General features: G+C 44.3%; 1 pseudogene across 1 annotated transcript; it reads left to right on the forward strand.

Annotated features, from left to right (window-relative positions):
* The first annotated feature begins 5,515 nt into the window (after positions 1–5,515).
* Positions 5,516–10,354, forward strand: LOC125521649 (disease resistance protein RGA2-like; annotated as a pseudogene). The gene is made up of 3 exons (XR_015609918.1): positions 5,516–5,685; positions 6,341–9,720; positions 9,806–10,354. The product of XR_015609918.1 is annotated as a disease resistance protein RGA2-like (transcript).
* The last annotated feature ends 9,126 nt before the right edge of the window (positions 10,355–19,480 follow it).

Genomic DNA, 19,480 nt, shown 5'->3' on the forward strand with positions numbered 1-19,480 from the left:
TGGACTGGTGCAAGCCTCTCGGAGTTGGAATAAATGTTTTGATAGTGTGATCAAAGCATTTGGTTTTATACAGACTTTTGGAGAAGCCTGTATTTACAAGAAAGTGAGTGGGAGCTCTGTAGCATTTCTGATATTATATGTGGATGACATATTGCTGATTGGAAATGATATAGAATTTCTGGATAGCATAAAGGGATACTTGAATAAAAGTTTTTCAATGAAAGACCTCGGTGAAGCTGCTTACATATTAGGCATTAAGATCTATAGAGATAGATCAAGACGCTTAATTGGACTTTCACAAAGCACATACCTTGACAAAATTTTGAAGAAGTTCAAAATGGATCAAGCAAAGAAAGGGTTCTTGCCTGTGTTACAAGGTGTGAAGTTGAGTAAGACTCAATGCCCGACCACTGCAGAAGGTAGAGAGAATATGAAAGATGTTCCCTATGCATCAGCCATAGGATCTATCATGTATACAATGCTGTGTACCAGACCTGATGTGTGCCTTGCTATAAGTTTAGCAGGGAGGTACCAAAGTAATCCAGGAGTGGATCACTGGACAGCAGTCAAGAACATCCTGAAATACCTGAAAAGGACTAAGGATATGTTTCTCGTATATGGAGGTGACAAAGAGCTCACCATAAAAGGTTACGTTGATGCAAGCTTTGACACTGATCCGGACGATTCTAAATCGCAAACCGGATACGTGTTTACATTAAACGGTGGAGCTGTCAGTTGGTGCAGTTCTAAACAAAGCGTCGTAGCGGGATCTACATGTGAAGCGGAGTACATAGCTGCTTCGGAAGCAGCGAACGAAGGAGTCTGGATGAAGGAGTTCATATCCGATCTAGGTGTTATACCTAATGCATCGGGTCCAATGAAAATCTTTTGTGACAATACTGGTGCAATTGCCTTGGCAAAGGAATCCAGATTTCACAAAAGGACCAAACACATCAAGAGACGCTTCAACTCCATCCGGGATCTAGTCCAGGTGGGAGACATAGAGATTTGCAAGATACATACGGATCTGAATGTTGCAGACCCGTTGACTAAGCCTCTTCCACGAGCAAAACATGATCAGCACCAAGGCTCCATGGGTGTTAGATTCATTACAGTGTAATCTAGATTATCGACTCTAGTGCAAGTGGGAGACTGAAGGAAATATGCCCTAGAGGCAATAATAAAGTTATTATTTATTTCCTTATAATCATGATAAATGTTTATTATTCATGCTAGAATTGTATTAACCGGAAACATAATACATGTGTGAATACATAGACAAACAAAGTGTCACTAGCATGCCTCTACTTGACTAGCTCGTTAATCAAAGATGGTTATGTTTCCTGACCATGAACAATGAGTTGTTATTTGATTAACGAGGTCACATCATTAGTTGAATGATCTGATTGACATGACCCATTCCATTAGCTTAGCACCCGATCGTTTAGTATGTTGCTATTGCTTTCTTCATGACTTATACATGTTCCTATGACTATGAGATTATGCAACTCCCGTTTGCCGGAGGAACACTTTGGGTGCTACCAAACGTCACAACGTAACTGGGTGATTATAAAGGAGCATTACAGGTGTCTCCAAAGGTAGACGTTGGGTTGGCGTATTTCGAGATTAGGATTTGTCAGTCCGATTGTCGGAGAGGTAGCTCTGGGCCCTCTCGGTAATACACATCACATAAGCCTTGCAAGCATTACAACTAATATGTTAGTTGTGAGATGATGTATTACGGAACAAGTAAAGAGACTTGCCGGTAACGAGATTGAACTAGGTATTGGATACCGACGATCGAATCTCGGGCAAGTAACATACCGATGACAAAGGGAACAACGTATGTTGTTATGCGGTCTGACCGATAAAGATCTTCGTAGAATATGTAGGAGCCAATATGGGCATCCAGGTCCCGCTATTGGTTATTGACCGGAGACATGTCTCGGTCATGTCTACATTGTTCTCGAACCCGTAGGGTCCGCACGCTTAAGGTTACAATAACAGGTATATTATGAGTTTATGCATTTTGATGTACCGAAGGTTGTTCGGAGTCCCGGATGTGATCACGGACATGACGAGGAGTCTGGAAATGGTCGAGACGTAAAGATTGATATATTGGAAGCCTATGTTTGGACATCGGAAGTGTTCCGGGTGAAATCGGGATTTTACCGGGTTACCGGGAGGTTACCGGAACCCCCCGGGAGCCATATGGGCCTTCATGGGCCTTAGTGGAAAGGAGAAAGGGGCAGCCCAAGGTGGCTGTGCACCTTCCCCCTCCCCTAGTCCTATTAGGACTAGGAGAAGGTGGCCGGCCCCCCTCTCTCTCTTTCCCCCCTTGGGAATCCTAGTTGGAATAGGATTGGGGGGGAGTCCTACTCCCGGAAGGAGTAGGACTCCTCCTGCGCCCTCCTCCCTGGCCGGCGCCCCCCTCCCCCTTGGCTCCTTTATATACTGAGGCAGAGGCACCCCAGAAACACAGAAGTTGATCCACGTGATCTATTCCTTAGCCGTGTGCGGTGCCCCCTGCCACCATATTCCTCGATAATACTGTAGCGGAGTTTAGGCGAAGCCCTGCTGCTGTAGTACATCAAGATCGTCACCACGCCATCGTGCTGACGGAACTCTTCCCCGACACTTTGCTGGATCGGAGTTCGGGGATCGTCATCGAGCTGAACGTGTGCTCGAACTCGGAGGTGCCGTAGTTTCGGTGCTTGATCGGTTGGATCGTGAAGATGTACGACTACTTCCTCTACGTCGTGTCATCGCTTCCGCAGTCGGTCTGCGTTGGGTACGTAGAGAACACTCTCCCCCTCGTTGCTATGCATCACATGATCTTGCGTGTGCGTAGGAAAATTTTTGAAATTACTTCGAAACCCGACATGAAGAATACATGGCACTCAAGAAAAATAAAACTTGGCATTTAGTTCCCCCACAGCAAGGTAAAAATCTAATTGATTGAAAGTGGGTATTCAGAATCAAAAGGAAATCTGATGAAACTATTGATCGCTACAAAGCTAGGCTCGTTGCAAAGGGTTTTAAACAACGGTATGTCATAGATTACGAGGACACATTTAGTCCAGTTGTTAAAGCTGCCACTATCCATCTGGTTTTGTCTATTGCTGTTTCTAGGGGATGGAGTCTCAGGCAACTTGATGTTCAGAACGCGTTTCTCCATGGTGTTCTGGAAGAGGATGTATATATGAAACAACCTCCTGGGTTTATAAGTAAAAGTGCACCCTCTCGTGTCTGCAAGTTGGACAAAGCACTTTATGGTTTGAAACAGGCACCTAGAGCATGGTACTCCCATCTCTGTCACAAAATGCAATCACTTGGTTTTGTTCCTTCAAAGTCTGACACCTCTCTGTTCATCTACAACAAGTCCAATACATGCATATTTGTCCTAATATATGTTGATGATATTATTGTGACAAGCTCATCTGATGAAGCTATCACAGGACTGTTCAAAGATTTGAGTGCAGATTTTGCCTTGAAGGATCTTGGAGACTTGCATTATTTTCTTGGGATTGAAGTAAAGAGGCACAAGGATGGACTTCATCTCTCCCAAGAAAAGTATGCAGTTGACTTGGTAAGAAAAGCTGGTCTACAAGGTTGTAAACCTACACCTACTCCACTATCCAGCTCAGAAAAATTATCTCTCACACAAGGAACTCTCTTGACTCAAGAGGACAGCACAAAATACAGAAGCTTGGTAGGAGCTCTTCAATACCTTACTCTTACTAGGCCTAATATTTCTTTTGCTGTCAACAAAGTATATCAGTTTCTTCATGCACCTACAACTGTTCATCTCACTGCTGCTAAACGGATAGTTAGATATGTCAAAAACACATTAAGCATGGGTCTTAATTTCAGCAAGTCATCCTGTACACTTGTCAGTGCATTCTCTGATTCTGTTTGGGCAAGCTGTCTTGATGATAGACGCTCTATTGGTGGTTTTGCTGTTTTCTTTGGACCCAACTTAATTTCATGGTGTGCTCGCAAGCAAGATACAGTCTCCAGATCTAGTACAGAGGCAGAATATAAGGCTTTGGCAAATGCCACAGCTGAAATCATATGGGTTCAATCCATGCTCAAGGAACTTGATATAAAGAGTAAACAAGCTCCATGTTTGTGGTGTGATAACCTTGGTGCCACCTATCTTTCAACTAACCCAGTGTTTCATGCCAGGACCAAACACGTTGAGATGGATTTTCACTTTGTCAGAGAAAGGGTGGCTCACAAACAACTTGACATTCGTTTTGTGCATTCCAGTGATCAAATTGCAGATGGATTCACAAAGGCATTGCCTGTCAAGAGCTTTGAAAACTTCAAGTATAATCTCAACTTAATGGAGTTGTGATTAAGGGAGGGTGTTAAACATACATGACAGGCGCATATCTACATGACAGGCGCACCTTAGGAGATGGTTAGGTTGTTAGAGTATAATGTTTATCTCATGTAACTTCTTATCTCTATCTCCTTTCTTGATCTCCGAGTATGTAATCTCAACCGAATGTATGCGCTGTTATGGGAGGTGCGCCCCATCTATATAACACGAAGCCGTCGGCCTGAGAAGGCAAGACGTTCCGCTAGTTCACACACCCTATATAATAAAAGTGTACTTATGTGCTCCAGCAGCCATTGTTAACACCCATATTTATTTGACGATGATCTATCCTCTGGAGGTAGAGAATTGAGTTATTTGACGATAATCTATCCTCTGGAGGTAGAGAATTGAGTTGTATTTGGGCTGATACGTCACGAAAAAAATTGACGCAGGAGCGCCTCTTAAGAGTTTTCTTGGCATAAATAGGTGATACATTCCACACAGAAATTCCTCCTCGCTATGAGATTTCTGGTGTCGATTTTTCTGGAGCAGTAGCCAACAGACAAAAAGATTAATTCATATAGCAAGCCAAATATGATACGGATCAATTACCACGTCCATCTCCCGCATCTCCCATCTTGACACAAGTGAGAGAAGTCTTCAGTCTTCACAGCAGATGCATGGACGTCTCGCTTATTGTCCTGTCGACAAGTTGGAAAATAAAGTGATGACGGTACAGCCAATTGTTTGAATATGCATGTTGCAGAATAAACTCAATGGTGGTTGAATATCGGTATTCAAGTATTTATTGAGTGAAAGGGAAGTATTGTGGTCCTAAATACGACATTTCCACGCTCTTTCCATCTTTATTCCCTTTCACTGCCTTTTTTTCTGACCAAAATGTTTCCTTCCACAATTATTAGTACTAACTGAACAATTAGATACCATCTACTGGATGGTCTTAAGAAGATTACATAAACTCAGAACATATAATCGACTGCACTAACAGAATGGCAATGCTAAAATGATCTGAAGAAACAGTTGTGTATAGATAAAACAGAGTATTTGAAAGTATATAAAATTAAGGAAATTATAGAAATATCCAATAATAGCGATGTATGGCTGCAAATAAATGAGGGACCACCGGTAGGTACATGTATCAGTCAGTCAGTCAATATACAGCTCATGGATTCCCTGATCTTATCTCCATTTGCTTCCATCCTCTCTCCAGCAACCACACAATTCCATAGCAGCCTTGGCGTGTGGAGAGACCTACACAGGGACGGCGAAGGAACGAGCAGCAGTACAGTACTGCTCTTTCACCAATTTGGACAAGATCAAATTTGGGCGTCGTTGAGGTGAATTCTCTGCTCAATCCTTGGCCTTGTTTGCTGTTCTTCGATTGTTCATGTTATGTTTTTATAGCTGTACAGCAGGCCAAAATGCCACTAGATTTTTTATGTATATGTATCAAAAAGTATGTACAAGAGGTATATACAGGAGCTATACAAGCTAAGCTATTAGGGAAAGTAGTGGCAGCTGCACCCACCTTCGGTGCACCCACGCAAAAAAATATAGCAAAACATTTCAAAAAAAATCTGAAACTTTGTGGAAATGATCATCAACAAATGTTAGAGAGGCTTGCAAAATTTGGTGGTCAAATAACATTCGAGGAGGTCTGTACAAAAAAGAACAAATTCACTGAAAATTAGTCAAAATGTAAGTACACTGTTTGAGCAGATTTTCTAATTTTGTCTTTTTTGTAGAGAGTTTCTCGAATGTTATTTGACCACCAAATTTTGCAAGCCTCTCTAACATTTGTTGATGATCATATCCACAAAGTTTCAGATTTTTTTGAAATGTTTTGATATGTTTTCTTGCGTGGGTGCACCGAGAGTGGGAGTAGAAGGACCACTCTCAAGCTATTATGGAACTATAAAATATAAAATAAGAGGATTACAAGGTTGTTCATGTTCTATCAGTGCTTAACCTCTCTTCTTTCTTGCGCTGCAGTTTCTTCTTGCTCCGACCTGCAAGCTCATGACAGAGTCGCTGCTTCTCCCTCTAGTGCGCAGCATGGCTGGCAAGGCCGCAGATGCACTCGTCGAGACGGTGACTCGTATGTGTGGCCTCGACGATGATCGCCAAACGCTCGAGCGGCATCTACTAGCCGTCGAGTGCAAGCTGGCAAACGCTGAGGAGATGAGCGAGACAAATCGCTATGTCAAGAGCTAGATGAAGGAGCTCAAGTCCGTCGCCTACCAGGCCGATGACGTGCTCGACGACTTCCAGTATGAGGTGCTGTGTCGCGAGTCTAAGGTTGGCAAGTCCACTACCCGAAAGGCACTCAGCTACATCACGCGCCACAGCCCGTTGCTCTTCCATTTTGAAATGAGCAGGAAACTCAAGAACGTCCTCAAGAAGATCAATAAGTTGGTTGAGGAGATGAACAAGTTTGGCCTGGAAAATTCTGCCAGTAGGGAGAAGCGGCGACATCCTTGCCGGCAAACACACTCAAAACTGGATGATTGTACCAAAATCTTTGGAAGAGATGATGATAAGATGATGGTGGTGAAGCAACTGCTCGACCAACAAGATCAGCAGAAGGTGCAGGTGCTGTCCATCTTTGGGATGGGTGGTCTTGGCAAGACGACTCTTGCTAAGATGGTGTACAATGAACAAGAGGTCCACGAACATTTCCAGTTGAAGATGTGGCACTGCGTGTCTGAAAATTTTGATGTTATTGCTCTTTTGAAATCCCTAATTGAATTGGCCACAAATGGAAGTTCTCCCATGACAGGCAACATCGAACTATTGCAGAAGAAACTTGATGAAGTCATTAGCCAGAAAAGGTTTTTACTTGTTCTCGATGATGTATGGGATGAAGATAAGAGAATGTGGGAGGATGAACTAAAGCCACTATTGTGTTCTGTTGGTGGACCTGGAAGTGTTATAGTGGTCACATGTTGAAGCAAACAAGTGGCCTCTATAATGTGCACTGTCAAGCCCCACGAGCTAGTATTTTTGAGTGAAGAAGACTCGTGGGAATTGTTTTCGAACAAAGCATTTAGCAATGGTGTTGATGACCAACCAGTGTTGGTCGCCATCGAAAGGCGTATTGTCAATAAATGTGGGGGGTTGCCTCTTGCTCTTAAGACGATGGGCGGATTGCTGAGTTCAAAGGAAAAAGTACAGGAATGGAAAGCCATCGAAGAAAGTAACATTGGGGATAATGATGGAGGCAAATATGAGGTCATGCCCATACTAAAGTTAAGCTACATAGACCTGTCATCTGAAATGAAGCAATGTTTTGCATTTTGTGCAGTTTTTCCCAAGGATTATGAGATGGAGAAGGATAGGTTGATCCAACTATGGATGGCAAATGGCTTTATTCAAGAAGAGGGAACAATGGATTTAGTACAGAAAGGAGAATTCATTTTTGATGAGTTAGTTTGGAGGTCCTTCCTCCAAGAAAGTGGTACTCAAATCTGCTGTCCGTCATGGTGACACACAATATAAGACAGTTGTATGTAAAATGCATGACTTAATGCATGATCTAGCAAAATATGTCACAGATGAATGTGCAAGTATAGAAGTATCGTCTCAGCAGAAAGCATTGTTAAAAGGTGTTTGTCACATGAAAATGTCAAAGGCTGAATTGGAACATATCAGTGGGTTATGCAAAGGCAGAACATACATCCGCACTTTATTAGCTCCGTCAGAATCATGGGAGGATCATAATTATAATTTTCCAAGCAGATCACACAAGTATATTAAGGAGTTGCAACAGGTATTGGCATCACTAAGAGCATTGCATTGCCCCCCTTCTCCAATTGTCATTTGCAAGGCCATAAATGCAAAACATTTACGGTATCTTGACCTGTCTGGATCTGACATTGTTAGGTTGCCAGATTCAATATGTATGTTGTATAACCTGCAGACACTAAGGCTCATAGATTGCCAGAACATGCAACAGTTACCAGAAGACATGGCAAGATTGACAAAGCTCATACATCTTTACCTTTTTGGTTGTGATAGTCTCAAAAGTATGTCTCCAAACTTTGGTCTACTTAACAACCTTCACATATTAACAACATTTGTTGTGGGTACTAGAGATGGCCTTGGGATAGAGCAGCTCAAAGATTTACAATGCCTTAGCAATAGTTTGGAATTGTTGAATTTGAGCAAGATAAAGAGTGGCGAGAATGCAAAAGAAGCCAACCTCAATCAGAAGAAAACTCTAAGTGAGTTGTTCTTCTCTTGGGACCAAGAAATAGATGATGGGCCTAGAGATATTGCCTGTAATGTGGAAGAAGTGCTTCAGTGCTTAGAACCTCATAGTAATATCCAGAAATTGGAGATACGTGGATATGGTGGCCTAGAAATATCACAATGGATGAGAAAGCCTGAGATGTTTCACTGCTTGAGAGAACTCAAGATGTCTGGCTGCACAAAATGCAAGAGTATCCCTGTAATATGGTTCTCGATGTCTCTAGAGATTTTGGTCTTACAGAAGATGGATAACCTGACAACATTATGTAATAACCTTGATGTGGAATGTGGAGGATGCATTACCCCTCTGCGAATTTTCCCAAGGTTGAAGGAGATGACGTTGATTGAGTTACCAAGCCTGGAGATATGGGCAGAAAATAGTGTGGGAGAACCTGGTAACATTCCGGGTGCTTGAAGAGCTAGAGATCAAAAATTGCCCCAAGCTTGCATGTATTCCGGTGATCCCCATTATCAGATTGTTGAAAATAGTTGGGGTCCACAATACTGCAGTCGGTTTAGTGTTTATGGGCATCCGTCTGGGCTCCTGGCCATTTCTCGTCAGCTTAACTCTTGGGTCTCCAGAAGACATACTCATGTTGCCTCTAGACGCCCAGCAAAACCAAACTCAAATACCTCTTGAAAAACTGAAGTATTTGGATCTGGAAGGCCCCAACAGCTTGGTCAGAAGCTCCGGATCACAGCTTATGGTTTGGACGTGCTTTTCGTTGGTGGAACAGCTGACGATTTACAGTTGCAGCAATCTTGTCCGCTGGCTAACAGAGGAGCTACGGTGCTTGGATCGCCTCCGCATACTGTACATCGGAAATTGTGTCAACTTGGAGGGCAACACTTCATCCTGTGAGGAGGAAACCCTTCCGCTGTCCCTGGAGAACTTGTGGATTGAAGGTTGTCGAAGCGTCGTGACACTGCCTCCAAACCTTGGAAATCTTGCCAAGCTGAGGTGTCTCTATGTGAGGAACTGCCCAGACGATGCAGAGAAGGTGGGGAGTATTTCCACTTGCTCTCCTCTGTCCCACATAAGTGGATCCATGAATGACGGCGTCATGAAGATCCAGAATACTGTAGCCGCGAAGTAAATCGGGATACGGTTGAGTGCCCTGGTAAACGGTCAATCTTGCTGCTGTCTAAGTAACTTTTCCCGCATTAAATCCGGTGATAACATGCGATGCATCGACATACCTGCAGGTGGGAGTCTCTGAAGCAGGCAATGGTCGATCTTGCTGCCGTCCTCCTCGGCATGCAGGGCGCAGAGGGCGGAGAGGAAGGTTGGCGCCGCGGCCTGAGGCAACCGCCGTCCTCGTCGCCAGGAATAGCGCACGCTGGGGGCGGGCGTCGACAGCGGAGGCGTGGAGAAGAGGGGGCGAGATTTGCCTGCACCAACGACGGAGACTAGAGGAAGAAGCAGAGGACGCACGCTGTGGGCCGACATATCAACCAGCAGTGGAGGATGTCATTACTTCTCCTCTCTTTGCGGAGGCCCTCTGCAACTAGTATTTCATTTTTCTAAAAACAATATGTACTAGTATTTCATACACAAGGCAGGAGTGACTCCAACACTATGTGTACAGCATTGTAATTTCTGTGTAGGTAATAACAGAGTCTGTGCTGTTGAAACAAGCCTTCTTTTTCACTTTCATCAGGTAGATAATAAACATAACAAAGTCTGTGCTGTCGAAACAAGCCTGACTATAATTAAGGTCTCTTGCTTGTTCAAATATGGTTGAACAATGGTTATCCCCCGTCTCATGGATCCCACAACTCTGTTGCATCACTGACCCGCTGATAATATCCTGGAAGAAGTTAATATGGTTGCTTCATCTCTGCTAGTACTTACTTCATGTTACTGCCTAGTGTTAAGCCTTTTGACTGTGCATGTGTGGGGAGTTCTGAACATTTGCTGCTAACTGACGCCAAACACATCCAATTCTGGTTCGCAGCAGATTGCCAATGCCAACTTGCCTAGTGTTGATCTCAGGTTTTCAAGACCATCATCATGGCTGGGGCTCCAGAGGAACACGCCTGAATTCTGATGCCGCCGTCTGATACTGCACATCCGTAAAGACCATGAACCAAGAACGACTCGGTGTACTGTTTCAGGTAACCAAAACTTGTAACCACAGCCTCAAATCAGCACTCTGTTTGCCTGCATAACTAAAAATAAATGCTGAAATCACTTAAACGACATCGACACTGCTGGTTAATCTGAAGCGACGAATGAAATGGTTGGGCACATGAGATTCGGCGGATGATAACATGGATTGCTCACGCGATGTACCTGCAGCTCGGGATTTCTGAAAGCCTCCGCACATGAGTGGACGAGCTGTAAGAGAAAGCCTCCGCCACATCTCGCCGCTGTGCGCGCCGCGACCGTCCTACCTGCCAGAGCGCACGACGGGACACCAGCAGAGGAGAGGTGGGCTGGGCTGGGCCATTACTTGTAGTATTTACCCATTTCAGAAAAAAATATTGTGTTCCCTAAAAAAAACTATTGTGTATCCATTTGGTTTACAGATATGGACGTTTGGTTCCTGGGTGTATATACACCTTATATGAAAAACAAAGAGTAATTACAAATATCAAAAAATCTGATTAAAAAATTAAAGTTGACCTTCTATTGTACTTGTAAAAAAAATCTACCAAGAAGAAACGCATGTTGACTTCAGAGCAAAAAGTTAAAAATGTAAGGTCAAATAGTTGTGGAAAGTAACTTGTATATAGCCATATTCTTTTCCCAGAAGTCAACGGAAGTTTTTCCTTCGCGAAAATTTATATACTAGTGCAAAAGAGGTCAAGTTTATTCAAAAAAAGTTCTATAATTTTTGACTCCTTTTGCAAAAATCAATATTCCCATATAGAGTGTATATACACTCATGAACCAAAGGGCATTTCCCTTTGGTTTATGGACTATCCACAAAAAAGTGTTTAGCAATATGTGCCCAAGAAATAACTTTTTGAAAGTATTTTTAAAGGACTGCTCTATCTGCAAGTCTTAACTATAATATATATAAGAAATGCTTCCAGTCCTTCGACATATTTTCTTTCCAGTCAACATTGATAGCTTTTCATTTTTCAAAAGCCAGAAGCAGTATTACATACACGAGTTCATTGCTTGAATCAGTACAACATAAGCTAGTTATGCTGATCGAAACTACAACACACACGATGATTCCTTGTAGAAAATTCGCATGATGCAACATCCACTGGTCGCTGGGCTTTCAGTCCACCTCACCGACGGTTCGATCTACTACATCGTGCAAAATCCGTCCGAGGAATGTCGTCTGTATAGCACTGCTCTATGCGGATTAGCTTGATAGTGTTCTTGGGAAATTGAAGTAAACAATGTGCCAACTTTCCGATGGGATTGTTTGAACTGCAAAAATGTTCTCTCGGCCACGAACCCACGACAACAACAAATATTCGGAATTTAAGATTCTGATTTAGTGGAAGTTCAAATGACCTGCAGTTCATTTGTTAGAATATAGCTGGATACTTATACCTCTCTGAAGAAAAACTCACTCTGGGAAAATAGTTTCTTATGAACTACTCCTGATTCCAGTGTATGTGTACAACAATGGTCTTACAAGGCTAAACTTTTCATACGACACATGACATAAAATCAAATGATTTTGTGAGTGAAAGCATAACATTTTCTTTGACTTGAACTTCATGTGCAAGATTTCTTGCCTACAACATGGGTTGCATCCAAACGATCATTCACCGTAAAATCAGAATGTTGTGTGATTGCTAAGTTATTTTTCAAAATATCGAGATAGAAATATGATGCCATCAATCTATGTAATGTGAAATCACACTAGTAGAAAACCGGCCTTTTGTCCCGATTCATAAGGGCCTTTAGTCCCGGTTCCCCAACCGGGACTAAAGGGTCGTTACTAATACCCTCACCCTTTTGTCCCGGTTCATAAGGGCCTTTAGTCCCGGTTCCCCAACCGGGACAGATGGGCCTCCACGTAGCCTGTGCGCCGAGCCCAGCCAGGAGGGCCTTTGGTCCCGGTTGGTGGCACCAACCGGGACCAATAGGCCTCCACGCGTCAGCATTTCTGTGGCTGGGGTTTTTGGTTTTTTTGAAAGGAGTTTGGGGGTTTTGGGCGGTTAATTTAGGTATTTCATATATTGTGTTAGATAGCTAATTAATAGAGAGAAGTGTCCTCTCTTATGTCCGTGCTTGGTCGACGCTACGTACTATATACATACGTATAGAGAGGACTAGTCACGCTAACTAGCTAGTAAGCAAACGAAGGAAACAGAAGATCGTCATGAACATATATGCATACAGAGAGAAGTGATATCGACCACCTCTCCTTCTCCGAGAGATTGGTCGAACAACAAGTTCTCGTATATCTATCGTCCGACACTACCGGCTACATATATACAATAATTATCTCTTACAAATATAATCTCCTACATTATGGACGCATGGTCCACATAGTATTCTCCGTCTTCAGCGATCACGTGGTCAAGAAAGAATGCCGCCAATTTCTCTTGAATTGATCGCATGCGATCTGGTTTTAGGAGTTCATCCCGCTGCCGAAACATCTAATTTGAAGAAGGGGGTCAATACATATATATATGAATGAATGGAACTCAACACAAATGATGGTAATAAACAAAAATTGTGAATATTATTTCTTACGCACTTCATATTGTTTGTCAGAGTAGCCCCGCTCACAGGTCGTGTGGCGGATGGACTCGCAGATGTAGTATCCACAGAAATCATTCCCTTGTTCCTGCCACAACCACTTTACAAGAAATAGAGGTCAATCAAACAGATAAGCAAGAATGCCAAATGGTATTGATGAAACTAGCGCTTGAATCAATAGCTAGGAGATGCGCGGAACATGGTACTATATGTACTTACTTTCGGGTATCTAAATTGCAGCTCCTTCGGGAGTCCCGGGGATTTTGTGCTGAATTTTCTCCAAACCCTGCCAGACAAAAGAAAACAATTACTTGATATTAGGAAATGAACAAATTTTCTGATATGGTGGATAATGATCGATTTAACTTACTTCTTGAGGATTTCAGTCATGTCCGCATACTCCTGGGGATCTTTTCGTCTCGAGTCCAAGACAGTTACTACTCCCTGCTCAAGCCTAATCTCCAGGAGAATATAGTGGAAACTGCGCACGCATGCATAACTCATCAATTACATTACTATAACCTAGACTAATATATAAGGGAAACCGAATATGCACAAGACATCACTCACTTGAAGTTGTAAGGAAAGAGTATTATATCTTTGTGTTCATTTATTTTTAATGATCGTAGCAAGTTGGCCTCGGTTTCTGCGGCATGATCTTTAACCTGAACTGCATCTATGAGATTTGTGTTAATGAACCCAATATCACCGATTTGTCTTTTCTTCAATTCGGCAATCTTCAATCTGCATAATATAGTGAGGATAATTATAAATACATGCAATGAAAGAGCTGAGCTATATAGAGAGACTGAATGACAGAAGTAGTAGTACTTACAGACAGTAGCAGGTGACCGTCGCTTTATTGAGGGCCAATTGATTGAAAAACTGATAGAACTCCTCAAATGGAATAGGCAACAATTCAATTCCAACGAGGTCATGCTCCGGTTTAACTCTCGCATACAAAGTACTCCTCCCCCCAGACTCTCTGCAGATTTTCAAGTACCAATCATGCAATCTTCGCATCATCGTTGTTAGAGATTTTTCATCTTTGACGAGAGGCTTCCCGTACTCGTATCTGTGTATCTGCACGTCCAGGAAATCATAATGTACAGCGTCGGGCAGGTAATCGTCAAGATTGTTATAACCGGGCACCATCCTCGGATCGACGCTAGGCACCTTGAGCGGGGGGGCCGATTGCTTTGCTTGTTCGCCGAGCTGGGCAATTTGTTTCCCAGCTCGTCGTTCTTTCATCCTTTGATCACTGACAGTACTTCCCGACCGCTGCGCTTCGGCAAATGCCTTTCCAATAATGCGCTCATAGTTGCCTTTCGGCGGAGACTTGGGTGGTTTTGCCAGGGTAGCCAGAGCGCGCTTCACTTTCACCGGATCTACCTTCTCCTTCGGAGGTGGATGTCTCTTTGCTTTCAACCCTTTAAACCAGTCATCCACCTCAATTTGCGCGATCCTCGCGTTCTCCTCCAGGGTCCTCTCGTATGGTAACTTCTCTGGAGTCTTCAGAGAAGGACCGAATATGTATTTCCTCCCGCCTCTAGCTGTACTGCTAGACGCCGGCAGAGCAGACAGAGCGGCAGTCTTCTTGACTTGCTTACGAGGCGGAGGAGAAGGACTACGACGCGCCGGAGCAGCTGCCGGAGCGGCGGCGGGTCTCTTCCACCCTTGCTGACGAGGCGGAGAAGGAGTAGGCTGGCTGCTCGGGCGCGCCGGCGCAGGCGGAGAAGGAGGCGGAGTGCCGCCACGCGCCGGAGAAGGAGCCGGCCGAGGGCCCTGATCGTCACTCGCCGGAGGAGGAGGCGGTGGAGGAGGCGGAGTGCCCTAACTCGCCGGAGGAGGAGGAGGAGGCGGAGGCGTCCAGTTTGGAAGGTTGATGAGCTCCTTCCGCCATAGGCATGGAGTCTTCAGAGCAGAACCCAACCGAGTCTCCCCTTCTCCGGTAGGGTGGTCAAGCGGGAGATCCTCAAATCCCTCCGTTATTTCATCCACCATCACCTTAGCATATCCTTTTGGAATCGGCTGGCAGTGAAAAGTTGCGTCGGGTTCATTAGGAAAAACAGAGCCAACAGCCGCCTTGACCTTCATATTCATCCATTGCGTCATAAGGTGGCAATTTTGAGCCTCCGTGATAGCATCCACGGGATAGCTGGCAGGAGCCGTCAAGACAAGCTCCGGCTGAAGCAGCTCGGTGGAAGCCATGCTGCTTCTCCGCTGAGATGGCGGGGTACCTTCAGGGGAAGCTTCGGCAGTTTGTTTGCTGCGATTTGCTTCTCGTTCCTCTATCCCGAGTACCCTTGCTTTAAGCGCCTGCAGTTCGGACTGCTACACTTTCTTCCTCCTCTCCTGGCTTTTGTAACCGCCTGCGTCCGGAAACCCAACCTTCCACGGAATGGAGCCTGGCGTGCCTCGTGTCCGTCCAGGGTGCTCAGGATTTCCGAGGGCCTTTGTGAGCTCGCCGTTCTCTCTGTCTGGAAGGAACGTCCCTTTCTGCGCTGCAGCGATATAGTACCGAAGCTTCTTCAAGGGTATGTCAAGTTGCTCATCCTTCCAAATGCACTTCCCTATTACAGGGTCCAAGGTTCCGCCAGCCCCGAAGAACCAAGTCCGGCAACGGTCTGGCCAGCTCATTGTCTCTGGTTCGATCCCTTTATCAAGCAGATCCTTCTCAGCCTTGGCCCACTTAGGCCGGGCTACGAGGTAGCCACCTGACCCCGTGCGATGGTGAAGCTTCTTCTTCGCAGCATTTTTCTTGTTTGTCGCCGACATCTTCTTACTCTTTTCCGATGTCTTGTAGGCCACAAATGCAGGCCAGTCATCTCTGATCTTCTCATATATGCCCTTGAATTCTGGTGTCTCTTTTTTCTCGACAAACCTATTCAGGTCATTCTTCGAGCTCCTGAATAGGTCTGCCATCCTCTTAAGAGCAAAAGACTTGATTAATCGCTCTTTAACTGGCTTCTCCGGATCATCCTCTGGCGGTAGGGTGAAATTTGTCTTCAGCTCAGTCCAAAGATCATTTTTTTGCATATCATTGACGTAAGACACCTCAGGGTCTTCTGTAGCCGGCTTGAACCATTGCTGGATGCTGATCGGGATCTTGTCCCTAACCAGAACCCCGCACTGAGCAACAAATGCCTTCTTTGTTCGGATGGGTTCAATAGGTTGGCCGTCGGGCGCGATTGCTATGATCTCAAACCTTTCATCCGAGCTTAACTTTTTCTTCGATCCTCGTCTCTTTACCTCAGTTGTGCTCGATCCGGAGGGCTAGAAAAAAGAGCAAAGACTTAATTAATATGTGTACATACCAAAACAATGAATGCATCAATTAGCTAGTCAGCACAGGCTTAACTAATATATATACCTGGCCGGACTCGGTTCGGTCACCGGAGCCGTCATCACGGTCTCCTTCTTGCACCGGCATTGGGTCACCGGAGCCGTCATCACGTTCTTCTTCTTGCACCGGCATTAGGTCACCAGAGCCAGCTTCTTCACCCTCTCCTTCCACAGTACCATCGGTGTCGTTGAGATACAACGAGACGGCATCACTTCCTCGTGCGATTATGTCCCTCAACATCGCTTCGTTTGCTTCGTCTCGGGCGGTGTCCATAGTTTCTACAAATATTTACAACATGGCAATTATTATGCAAACATGACAAATGGATATATTAGTGGCAAACGTAGAACTATCTAGCTAATCATATAGTAAGGAATCATATATATTAATTAGTGGCCTCGACGCTGCTTCTCTAGGGTTTGGGGTGGCCTCGACAACGCTTCAAGGAGGGGGTAATAACGACCCCCCCCCCACGTGTTGAAGCTATCGGGAGGGGGTATATCGACAACAACGACACTACATCTATGTCCCTCGACGACCCTCGTTCCCGATAAAAAAAAGAGGAAGAAGAAAAAAAAGAGGAGAAGAAAGAATAGAGGAGAAGAACTCCTCTATTCTTTCTTCTCCTCTTTTTTTTTCTTCTTCCTCTTCTTTTTTTATCCTCTTCGTCCTCTCATGTTCGAGAGGATCGCCGAGGGGTCGGGAGGTTGCCTAGTGCCGAGCGATCCTCGACCCCTCGAACCCTCGACCCTAGTTCCCGACCCTCGACCCCTCGGCGATCCTCGACACCCTCGTTCCCGATAAAAATTAAGAAGAAGAAGAAAAAAAAGAAGAAAAAAGAGAGGAGAAGATCGAAGAAAAAAAAGAAAAAAAAGAGGAGAAGAAGAAAGGAATTTTCTTCTTTTTTCTTCTTCTTATTTATTTCTCCTCTTCTTTTCCTTTCCTCTTCTTCTTTCTTTCCTCTTCTTATTTTCTTCTTTCCTATCCTTCTTTTTCTAAAATTGTAACTTTTGCATATATAAAACTTTTCTAAAATTGTAACTTTCTATATATGAACAAAAAACTTTCTATGAACAAAAAAACATTTTTAACATATATATTTTGCAAATTCTAGCCACATACATCACATACACATATACATTATAGCCACATACACATATACATCACATATGAACAAAAAAAATAAACTAATAAAAATAAAAAAACATATTGCAACATATGAACAAAAACATATAGCCACATACATACACATACAATATATATATATGAAAAAAAATTAAACTAATAAAAAAAGTGGTGGCGCCGGCGGGGCAGAGGGGCATGGCGGCAGCGGTGGCGCCGGCGGGGCAGGGCAGTGCAGGGGCGCGGGAGCGAGGCAAGGCAGGGGCGCGAGAGGCAGGTGCTCACAGAGGGGTGGCGGAGCACGGCGGGCGGCGTCGGGGCGCGGGGAGCGGCGCCGGCGTCGGGGCAGATGGCTTCGAGGGCGGCGGCGACGGCAAAGTTGAGCAGCCTGACCGCGTCGGAGGCGGCGACGACGGTGAGGTGGACCAGCCTGACGGCGTCGGAGGCAGCGGCGACGACGAGGTGGAGCAGCCTGACGGCTCGGCGGCGACGGCGACGAGGCAGAGCAGCGGGCGTCAGGCAGAGAAGAAAGGGATGGATTTTGGAGAAACTGTTAAGTGCTGCTTATATAGCAAAGCCTTTAGTCCCGGTTAGTGGCACAAACCGGGACTAACGCCCCTCTTTAGTCCCGGTTGGTGCCACCAACCGGGACCAAAGGCCTCTTTTTAGCAGCCCAAAGGGCGGGAAGCGGCGGCCTTTGGTCCCGGTTGGTGGCACCAACCGGGACTAAAGAGGGGCATTAGTCCCAGGTCGTAGCACCAACCGGGACTAATGCCTGTGCTGCCCCGAACTCAAATATTTAGTCCCACCTCGCTAGTTGAGAGGGAGGCGCACCTGTTTATAAGGTGCGGTGCGCCATCCCTCTCGAGCTCCTCTCTAAAGCAGGCTTTCAGGCTTAACACTGCAATTTGTGCCTGTGGGCCTACTGGGCCTCCCGCGGGCCTGAATCCTGGCCCATGGTAGGGTTTCTAGTCGTATTGAGGCCGTGGGGGCCCAGTAGGTGGCACTTTTTTTGTTTTTTTGTTTTTTTTGTTTCTACTTAGAACTAAATATTTATTGTTGCTATATTTAATTTTTTTCCAGTTTTTTTGTTTTGTTTTCTGCATTATTTATTTTCTTTTGTTTCTTGCTTTATTTTTTAATTCTTTTAGCTTTTAGTTTTAGAAAAATTATAAACTTTCTGTTAGTGCCATTAGTTTTCAAATTTGAAAACACTTTTTTAGTTTTTTTTGTTTTATTTTCTGCATTATTTATTTTCTTTTGTTTCTTGCTTTATTTTTTAATTCTTTTAGCTTTTAGGTCAGCAAAATTATAAACTTTCTGTTAGTGCCATTAGTTTTCAAATTTGAAAACACTTTTTTAGTTTTTTTGTTTTCGTTGTTGCTTTATTTATTTTATTTTGTTTCTTGCTTTATTTTTTAATTCATAGTTTTCAAATGAACGCTGAAAAAGTTGGCATAGCATACTCGTCTGTTACAAATTTGGCATGGTATCATCATAATAGTTGTGGGAAAAAGTCTTCACTTTTTCTTCGCTTGTGTCATTTGCTTATTGCGCCGTAACCATGGATAATCTTCATCGTTTATCAGGACACTTGGGTCAGCTTTGACATTGAAGGGAGGAATTTCATGAAATCTTTGATAATCTTCAGACATGTCTGTCTTGCCCTCCACTCCCAGGATGTCCCTTTTTCCTGAAAGAACTATGTGGCGCTTTGGCTCATCGTATGATGTAT

The sequence above is a fragment of the Triticum urartu genome, chromosome 7A, assembly GCF_056163025.1.
Source record: "Triticum urartu cultivar PI428250 chromosome 7A, HENAU_Tu73, whole genome shotgun sequence".
Classification (NCBI taxonomy): Eukaryota; Viridiplantae; Streptophyta; class Magnoliopsida; order Poales; family Poaceae; genus Triticum; species Triticum urartu.